Raw genomic sequence first — 10,452 nt, 5'->3', positions numbered from 1 at the left:
TAGTCTATTTTACGAGCCGATTTTATGAATGAATTTTGACAGGAGGTTGTGTCCAATAACCCGTGAAAACCAATATCATCATCAACATTGTTGTCACTTCGTAAAATGGCTCATTACTATACATGTACAAGAGAACGTAACCTCTGTAAGCAATAGGGTGAGTCAGAAATCATGAACTGCAAATTAATTTTTCAAAATTTTAGAATCCTTGAAAAAGGTAAAATAAATTACCGAAACCGTCGGATGTAGAGAGAATATCGTTTCTCGCTGCTCTTTAAGACTGCAAAGGCCGAGAATATCACGTTTCCCAGCTAAAATTTCTGGGTGATCTACTAGAAGCTGTAGCTTACATTTGGTGCCAAGAGAATCCAAATCGATTGACAAACGGCCGAAATATTTCGTATGATACACTTGGTCGAAAATCTTAAAAAGTTTAGATGTATGACTCATAAGTACTCTTCGAGAGATATCTCGGTAACCAAACGTCCAATCGAAAAAAAAATCAATAGCGTTCTACTAGGATATAGTAGCTTTCATTTGCTTCCAAAAGAACTCAAATCGGTTGACAGACGGCTGAGAAACGTGTGTGACTTTTTTTGTAACGCTCATACACACACACACATACACAAATACACACATACACACACACACACACACACACACACACACACACGCAGCTCAAGCGTGGGAGCTCCTGTCCACTCCACGGCAAGCCAGCCGGCGGAGGTTATGGACGGAGCATGGTTGCTGAGGGCCATCAGCCAAGTAGTAGGAAAAGGACGGCCCGCATTAGAGGTAGCTGAGCAGCAGCTTGGCAAAATTATCGACTTTGCGACAACTAAGTCGAATATAAGCAAGGACCTGAAAACGGCCTTGCTTCGGCTTAGAGCGTCTGTCGATGAGGCCAAGCAGGAGCACGCGGTCGCGTTGCTGGCTGCAGCAGCGGCGGAACCCGCAAAGGAGAAAGCGTCTAAGTTTACACAAACGGAGGCCTTCTCCTTCGCGGGTAGTCCGAAGAGAGTGGAAGCGAATGCTCGTGACAAAGGTGACAAGCATTCGCAGAAGCGGGCGAGGCAGCCGTCAGGTGAGGAGCTGACTGGCGGCGCCCGCAAGGCCAGGCGTATAATAACCCCGAAAGCCGGTGGTAATGCCGGAAAGTCGGACCCCAGCCGGGGTTCCCGGAAAGCTGGGAAGGGTGTGCCTGAAAAGGCTGGCCCGTCCCGGAACGATTGGAACAAGGGGTTACGACCACTGGTGGGCCCTCAGCAGCCACAGAGCAGGGCGATCCAAGGAGAGGACCCTCCTTGGACAAAGGTTGAGCGGAAGAAGAAGAAAAGGAATCCGCAGGTAGAAGAGCAGGGCGCCAAGCCAAGGCGCAGGAGGGTACGTGCCAAGCGCGAGAAAGGTGACGCGCTCGTCATCAAGACTGAACAGTCGAAATACTCGGACGTCTTGAAGGCGATGAGGTGCGACGCCAAGCTTGAGGGTCTTGGAGCCGACGTACGCAGTATCAGACGTACTCGTACGGGCGAAATGATCCTGGAGCTTAAGCGCGAGAAGGATCACAAGGGCGCCGCCTACAAGAGGCTGGCAGAAGAGGTCCTTGGTGATGGAGTGGAGGTGAGGGCTCTTACGCATGAGGCGACTCTGAAGGTCAAAGACCTAGACGAGATCACCGAAGCGGGAGAGCTCGTCACGGCACTGCGGCAACAGTGCGATGTTCAGGTGGCCGCCACAGCCGTTAGGCTGCGGAAGGGGCCAGCAGGGACACAGATAGCTCTGGTTCAGCTACCTGTGGCGGACGTTAAAAAGTCCGTTAAAGTAGGGCGGATAAAGGTGGGTTGGTGCGTATGTCCTTTGACATTCCACGAGCCACCAGAGGTTTGCTTTAGGTGTCTGGAACCAGGACACAAGTCGTGGGACTGTAAAGGCCCTGACAGGCGCAAACTGTGTCGGCGATGCGGCGCTGAAGGTCATAAGGCCCAAAGCTGCACGAGTCCACCCATCTGTATGATCTGTACCGGGAAATCCTCGAACAACAGACATCCAACGAGTGGTCCAAGGTGCCCGGCCTTCAAGAAAGCCGCAGTGAACAACAAATCACAGTGCAGGTAACGCAGCTGAACCTAAACCACTGTGATGCGGCTCAGCAACTGCTTTGTCAGGCGGTTTCTGAGTGGGAGACGGATATCGCCATCATTTCGGACCCATACCGAGTACCCGCCGGCAACGGCAACTGGGTCTCGGATGGGACCAGGAAAATGGCGGCGATATGGACGACGGGTAAATACCCCGTGCAGGAGTTGGTGTCCACTACCTATGAGGGCTTCGTAGTAGCCATAGTAAACGGGGTCTTCTTCTATAGCTGCTATGCGCCTCCACGGTGGTCAATCGAGCAGTTCACGCATATGCTGGACTGTATGACGACCGTGCTAACAGGGCGAAGGCCGGTGGCAATAGCGGGTGACTTTAATGCCTGGGCCGTGGAATGGGGAAGCCGTTTTACGAACTAGCGGTGTTAGATCCTGATAGAGACACTGGCCGGCCATACTAGATGTCGAGTCGACCTGATTAATGTCGATACCAAGAGTACCTTTAGTCAGAACGGTGTGGAGTCGATTATTGACGTTACTTTTTTGATGGCCTGGCTTAACAAGTAGTTCGAACTGGAGAGTGGACGATAGCTTTACACTCACAGTGATCACCTGGCGATTCGCTACAGTATACGCTACAACAACATCAGACAGCGGGAAGAGAAATAAGTGACTAGGCCAAGATCATGCCCTTGTAGAAGGAAGACATCATACTTCAACGACGAGGTATTTACTGCCGTTCTACGCATAATTGTTCCATACCAGCTAACACGAAGTCGTATATGATGCAGAATAGGATGCTTAAGTGGAGGCCATATGCGAACATGCTTCCATCTAATCGCGTGTAAAGTGTACACATATTGCCCTCACTTTAGCATCCTATTCAACATCATATGCGATCGTGTGTTGACTGGGATTCTCATATAACATGAGACAATGTGCTAGGTGTCAGCGGCGACGAGCTGGGATCGGTGCTCTTGCGTGCGTGCGATGCGACCATGCCTAGGCAAGTGTACCCTAGAAATGGGAGATCCACAAGCTCACTGTTGAACTCAAGCTATTGCGGACTTGAGGCGGATGCAGCGAGCACGGAATGAGGTAGAGCGAAATGAACGGTGGATGGTGTTCGCCGCTGCCAAAGTCACGCTGGAAATCCAGATAAGGGCAAGCCAATAGGCTTATTTTGAGGGTATCAATGTGAATCCGTGAGGTGATGCCTACAGGATTGTGATGGCCAAGACAAGAAGTGTAACGCCTCCTACAATGCATTCTTCAGAGATGTTGGAGGGAATCATCGAGGAACTTTTTCGCACCATGATCATAGTCCTTGACCTCCTTTCGGCGATGAAGAGAGAGTCACCGATGAGGAATTTGCAAGGATTGCAATGTTTCTTAGCGTAGGTAAGGCCCCAGGTCCGGACGAAGTTCCGAACCTGGTCTTAAAAGTAGCAATGCTCCCGGGAGATCATTCTGGTAGCGTTACTGTCAGGGCGTCGGTCTACTGAGTTGAATCAGAGCTCGGGGTCCCGACAAGGTCGGGACAGGGGAGGTCCCATGACGGCACGTCGGGGGATGGGGAGGGACTACTCTGAGGCCGAGTGAGGAGGGACTACTTCCCAAACCTTTAACTGTATCCATTGCCGCCACCTACCCTTAAAACAATTAAAGAAGCAATTCTGCAGTCTGAGTGAAATCCCACCTTTTCAAGTTTGCTGCTTTGTTGAAAAATAACACATAGCGTCAAGATCAAGATTTTGGCCTAGACAAGACCACCCTTGGAAAAAAGCATCCACAGCACATTCCTGGGTTTTCCCATTTCGTTTCCTGTTTGGCAAGTGCAAACAAATTATACTCCATGACGGATTGCGGACTGCAGCCAGCAATTAGCTCGATTCCGACAGTGTCTCATTCATCGTTGCCTTTTTTGTGAAGTTTCGCTTCCATCATCACTTGACACTATCGGCGTCATAGACAGGGCCTTGGACCCTTCCGGATGTCGTCGTCGCGCCAAAATTCCCAACTCTTGTTCGATGACTTGGCACAACCAGGGTAAACAAATGTGCGATAAACAAGCAAAAAACTCTCGAAAAAGGGATTGCTTGTTCAATTTCCATAAACTTTTGCAACAAGTGTGACGTACTTGGTCGTACCTCCTGGGACGGCTAGACACTTGACTTTTCGGAAAACAGCCAGTCGGTCGGTCGGTGGCACGGCCGGCCGGCGTCACGTCAAGAAAACCGTAACTGGCGTCAAGCTCAGACGACAACAGCTCAACGGGGTGGCTCGGCTCCGTCTCAGTCAGTCAGTGTGTGAGCTCTGCTTCTTTTTTGCTCCTCTGCTTCCAGCCGGACCATATGCATGGGAAAGGAATCCCAAATCTCTGAATGAACGTTCCGAAGCACATTTGCATATCGACGACGATCGGTGCCGCACTTTGGGAATTTCGGTGGAAGATATATGTTACGACGACGACGACGACGTCCCTCAGGATGATGGGTGGGTAATGCTGCCGGTCTCGTGTTCAGTAGGTAGTCGAAGATCGTTTTCATCATGTAGATATCGGGTGTGTGTTGTACATTTTGGATGATGTATTTCAGGGTGAAATCTGGTGACACTTGTTGCAGCGAAGCGCGACTTTTACAGCCCAAATATTTCGGTTAATGGCTGTTTTACGGTTGATTGTCTGGGAGGAACTTGCGTCTGTCTGAGCGTTTGGTTCGGAACAAGGGAATATATTGATTAATTGGTATCTTGGGAACCCACGTGTGTGCCTGGATGCATGTGTGTTGACATGGGTCTTTTGTAATCGTGTCACGCTACTTGTTTCAGGATGCATCTAATTATAACAAGTTTGAGTTGCGCTTAGTCGTGCGTGAAAGAGTTATGAATAGGAACAATTAATTAATATATGTTTCGTGTAGTTTTATGAAGATTTCCGTTTTTTGTTATATTTATGATTATTGTTTATTGTTAATTGCAACATTATCCACTCTTTCTTTCAATTATTAAACTGATTACGGTTATTATTAACTCCTTTGGCACGTGACATTACTTTTATATCCAACAGGCAGTGTAGTGTTATAAAATTTTTGATTTCTTAATTTATTCAAGTGTTTTATTTGTAAAATTCAAAATTCCATGCCAAAACCATGAACATTTTGGAATCTCGACTTTTCCGCAATGCTATCATGATAAAATCAGAGCGGGTTACTCAAGCTTTACAAATCTCAGTGCTCCCTTAACTGGTGAGCCCCCATAGGTATGACTTCAATATTACGCATAATTAAGAATTATTACGGAAAAACCAATACATAAAAAAAAAATCACTATTTTTTCTGTAATTATTGCGGAATGAGGCATTCTAGCAGGTTTTCATTCTATGAGTTCTGCGAGAGTTCTTTTTAGAATTTATTCCTTGCCCTGTACTGCTCAAGAATTTTCTTCATGGCTACCTCCAGGGACACTGCCAGAAATTCTTTTGTGGGGTGGGGTGGGCGAGGGGGGATTCTTTCAGGATTTATACAAATGTTCCGATATTTTAATAGAAAGAAAATTCTCGCAGGATGTCCTAGTATGATTAATACAAGAATTCCCCTAAACATTGTTCCAGAGATTATTTCCGAAACTTCTTCTGGAACTGAAATCGTCCAAGGGCCAGAAGTATCTCAAAAAAAAAAAAATCATAAGAATCATCTTGTCCACCAGTTTTTTCAGAAATTCGTTTAGAAATTTCTCATGGGATTCCTTTGGCAATTATTTAGGAAATACCTTGAAGGGTTGCTACGGAAGTTCGTGCATGAATTCTTTCATGTGTTTCTTAACACATTTCTGTGAGAATTTTCCCCCTAGAAATACTATCAAAATTCTTCTAGAAATTTCTCCAACGGTTTGTCAAGGCGTTCCACCAAAGATTTCTTCTCCTGTTTTCCCAGCTGGTGTGCGGTTATTGGACTGAATTTTGTTTGGCCGAACGCCATTTGGCCGAGTGTCGATTGACCAGAATTATTGGCAAAAGGATGCAGAGGAACTTTTTGACATTATATCTGCTAACATGATCACGATGATCAGAAATAATTCCTTCTTTTGATCATAGGATTTTCTTTATAGTTTTACCATTCAGGGATTAGTTGGCGCTGGAACTGTCAATATTTTATCAGAAATTTCTCCTTTAAATAATAGGCTGTTCTTCCGGGTTGCACTGATGCGGCATGATAACTTGAGTTCATCTGTCGTTTTTCGGCCAAACGGCGTTCGGCCAAACGACCCAGAACCCTTCCAGCTATTCTTTCAAATATTCTTAAAAAAATCTAGAAATTCATTCAATATATCTCTAATTTTTTTTCCAGGATGTTTTTGTTTCTGTAGCATTTTGTTTAGAAATGTCTCATGCAGGATTTTTTTTTATCAGGGATCGTTTTGTAATTATTCCTGAAGAAACTTTATAATTCAGGCGAAACATGTCTAAAGGTCCAATCTGCAGAAGAGAGGCTCTCTTTGGTTTCCCTCTCTTCCGTTAATAACTCAGCTGTTTATTGCGCATTTCCCACCCCACTGGACCCCTTTCGCAGTTAGTATAACTGCGGGATCATGAATAAAACAGCGATTATGCATCGAATCGTGTCGGTGTCTTCTGCGCACTTATGCATTACAAAGTGCTGAATAAGTGCGCAGAAGACACCGAAACGATTCGATGCAAAATCGCAGTTTTATTCACGATCCCGCACTTATACTAACTGCGAAAGGGGTCCAGTGGGGTGGGAACTGCGCAATATTTGAATTAAAATTGTCTCCTTGCATTGAACCATGGTCAAAACAATCGTCTTTTTATTTGTACTGCAAAAACAGTTAAAAAGTGTACCATTATATTGCAATAACTGAAAGAGAAAGTGAGCAAAGAGAGCCTCTCAAATGCAGATAGGATCTATTGAAATGTTTGGCCTGATTTTTTCTATTAATTCTCCAGAGATATCTTTTTGAGAATTCCTTCAGAAATCTGTCCGGGAATCCCTCAGAAATTTATTGATAGATTTATACAAGAATTCCACCAGTACCTTTGTATTCAGTTTCTGCAGAAATTTTGGCAGACATTTCAAATGATTTATTCAGAAATGTTTTGAGCAATTTGTTCTAGAATCTACTTTAAGAGTTCAAGAAGTTTCTCATGATTTATTTTTCTCGGAATCAAAGAAGTATTTTTAGGAGTTTCTTGAGGTACTGGCCCAGGAATTGCTCCAGAAAATTTTCAAATAAAAATCTTCTTTGAGTATCCAAAGTTAAAATACGGATTTTTTTAAGAATTCAGATTCAGATTACCATCCAGCGATTTCTTTAGAATTTCCATCAGAGATTCTTTTAAGAATTCTTCCAAGTATTTTTGTATAATTTCTGGAAGAACTTCTAAAAAAATCTCTGGAGGAATATCTGAAACAATTCCTACGTGAAACTTTGAAACCCACAAGATATTTTTGACGGAGCCAATGGAACAATTTCTTTAAAAAAAAATCGTGTAGGAATTGCTGCAGAAATCCCAGAAAGAATTTCTCATGGAATTTTTGGAGGAACCCGAAAGAATGTCTGTAATGAATTTCATTAAAACTCCATTGAAAAACGATCCCGCACTGAAATTCCTAAATAAATCCGTTAAACTTTGAAGAAGTCTCTGAAGATATTTTTGAAAGAATCCCTGACGGAAGGAATGTTAGCGGGAATTTCGGAAAGAATCTCTGAAGGATTTTTCTTTGAAGAAATCTACAGTGAAATTTCGGTAAAAACTTTAGGAATCTCAAGAGAAACTCTGAAGAGAACCCGGGGAAATTCTTGAAAAAATCCCAGCAGGAAGTTTTAGAAAACTTCCTAGAGACATACCTGGAGAAAATCCTCGGAGCAGCTTTGGGCAGGATTCCTAGAAAAATTTATCAAGTAATCTTCAAGAAAATTCCTGAAATTCTTGATGGAGTATGTGGAAGATTTTCTAAAGAAATCCCCGAAGAAATTTCTGAAGGAATTCAGATTTTTTGATTTTCCTAAAGAATTGCTGATAGCATTTCAGAAAGTATTTGAAGGGCTCAGATGCAAAGGGGTGTAAGTGGCCAATTTATCGCTTTTGAGCTGAGCATATTTAAAAATTCAGCAGATTATAAGCTTTCAGTATTTTTTTTTCAAGATTATTTTTACGATGATTAGAAAAATTACAATGAATAGAAAATTTGATTGATTTTGAAACTTCATGCATTTTGTATGAGATGAACAAATGGTGAAAAACTTTAAACCTCGTTTACTAGAAAGTGCGTTTTTGGTCACATACACCCCTTTACTTCGAAACCTCTTCATATCTGAAGCAATTTGTGGATATATTTCTGAAGGAATTCCTGTAAGAAAATCTGAAAAAGCGCTTAGATAAGCTTCTGTAACGATCTTTGAAAAACTCTTGAGATATTTAAAACAAAATTCCTGTCGAAATTCTTAAGAAACCTTTCTGAATAAATTCCTTAAGGTTGAAGGATTCGTCATTGACATAACCGTCATCATCGAAAATTTGAAAGCAGTTTTCTCTTTCAAATCTGAAGTTTTCGCAGTGAAATTGTATTCTCTGTGTTGCGGGTGGAGAATGGAATACAGTTAATATATTTTCAATGCAAACATTTGAGTTTTGAGCGAGGAAACTGCTTTTGAATTTGCAATGATGACCATTTTGTCAATGACGAATCCTTCAACCTTAAGGGATCCACAGAACAATCCTTAAAGGAAATGCCGGAAAATTCTGGGGAAACACATGGAGATATATCTGAATTAATCTCGGTATGAACTCCTGAAGGAATCTCTGGAGGAATTCCTGCTGGATTTTCTGGATGAATCCCTGTAGATGTTCCTGGCCACATTTTGGTAGGGGTTTTCGATGGAATTCTTAGAGCAATTCCTGAACAAATTTATTGCGTACGCGTGGAGAAGAAATACCTATTCGTATTTCTGAATGAATCTCTGAAAGATTGTTTGAAGAAACCACTAGATGAGTTTATGGAAGAATCTTTGAAATACTTTCTGAATTCCTGTTGCAATTTGTGAAACAATCCCTGACGATATCCTTGAAGGGTTTCCCAAACGAATCCCTGAAAGAAGTTCTGAAGCTATCCCTGGTGGAGTTTCAGGAGGAATTCATGAGAAATTCGGGAGGACACCTTCTAAAAATATCCACTGCTCCATGGATTTGGAAAGCAATTCATTGAAGTTTTCGATCCTTGAACAAATATATGAAGGTATTTTCATATGTTCATAGCCATCGCTAGAACCAGAAACGAATTACAAAAATTCGTTTCCCTTCCTTCCAACTTCCACAGCACAGTGTATATAACGCTCATAAGTTATGCAACCAAAGCCGTGCCGCTTGTCTTTCATAATAACATTTCTATCCCTTCCCAATTGACTATTAGGACGCGACCGGCGCCGTTATTGATAAAAAATGTATGAGCTGCTTAAATTGCACTTTTAGAATAAGTGGAGTGTCCCAGCCCTTATTCATTTGGATCTCAGTGCAATTGGCACCAGTTCAGATCAATCACGGAGGAGCAACCATTGACATGTATAGTCAGATTTGATCTTTTTTTTTATGAAAGTCCAAACTGTTCTTGAGTTTAGATCCTAAAGTCTGCGAGTATAACGGTAACTTCTTTCATTATACAAAGCTACGGTTTGTAATCTATCATGTCCAGTAAGTCTTCTGAAAGGTTAATACACAATATCCAAACTGTCCTTGAGTTTCGATCTTAAAGTCTGCAGGTGTAACGGTAACTTCTTCATTATACAAAGCTATGATTTGTAATCTATCATGTCCAGTAAGTCTTCTGAAAGTAACAGTGGTTGTGTTTTATCAGCTAAGCTTTATAACAGTATGGAAGCCCATAATATCCCAAAAATATATAACAACGGTCATTGTTCCTCTAACTGCTTTGGTAAGAACAGTGGATTATGTAAGACTACTTAACGTATTGGCAAAAGCTATTATCACAAGTGTAGACCTGAAGCTATGGTCTCCGGAGTAGTGTTGTTGATCTGGATTATTTCAAAACTATCTTGAAATGACTTATGGCATATCAGGGAAATTACATATTACAGTTTAGAGTTCATTGTGAGAATTACTACTGTTACTATCAAGACCTAAACTTTAGGATAGTTTGGACGGCCCACAATGTCCCAAAGGTTCATAATAATATGTAGTAGACTTCAGATTGGTCCAGTCACCGCGATTGATTATGAAGCGTTACTCAGTATGTAAAATTTAGTTGATGTTACGAGTGTAGACCTGAAGTTCTGTACTCAAAGATAGTTTGGCTGACCTGAAACATTCCCATGGTGTCTCTAAATG

At 42.6% G+C, this 10,452-nt stretch overlaps 1 pseudogene; it reads right to left on the bottom strand.

Annotated features, from left to right (window-relative positions):
- Positions 1–3,110: 3,110 nt before the first annotated feature.
- LOC109622636 (adenylate kinase-like) overlaps positions 3,111–10,452 on the bottom strand; it is an 86,886-nt pseudogene continuing 79,544 nt past the window's right edge.

This window comes from Aedes albopictus, chromosome 2, assembly GCF_035046485.1.
Source record: "Aedes albopictus strain Foshan chromosome 2, AalbF5, whole genome shotgun sequence".
NCBI classification, from domain to species: Eukaryota; Metazoa; Arthropoda; class Insecta; order Diptera; family Culicidae; genus Aedes; species Aedes albopictus.
This window is presented reverse-complemented; position numbering and strand designations above follow the sequence as displayed.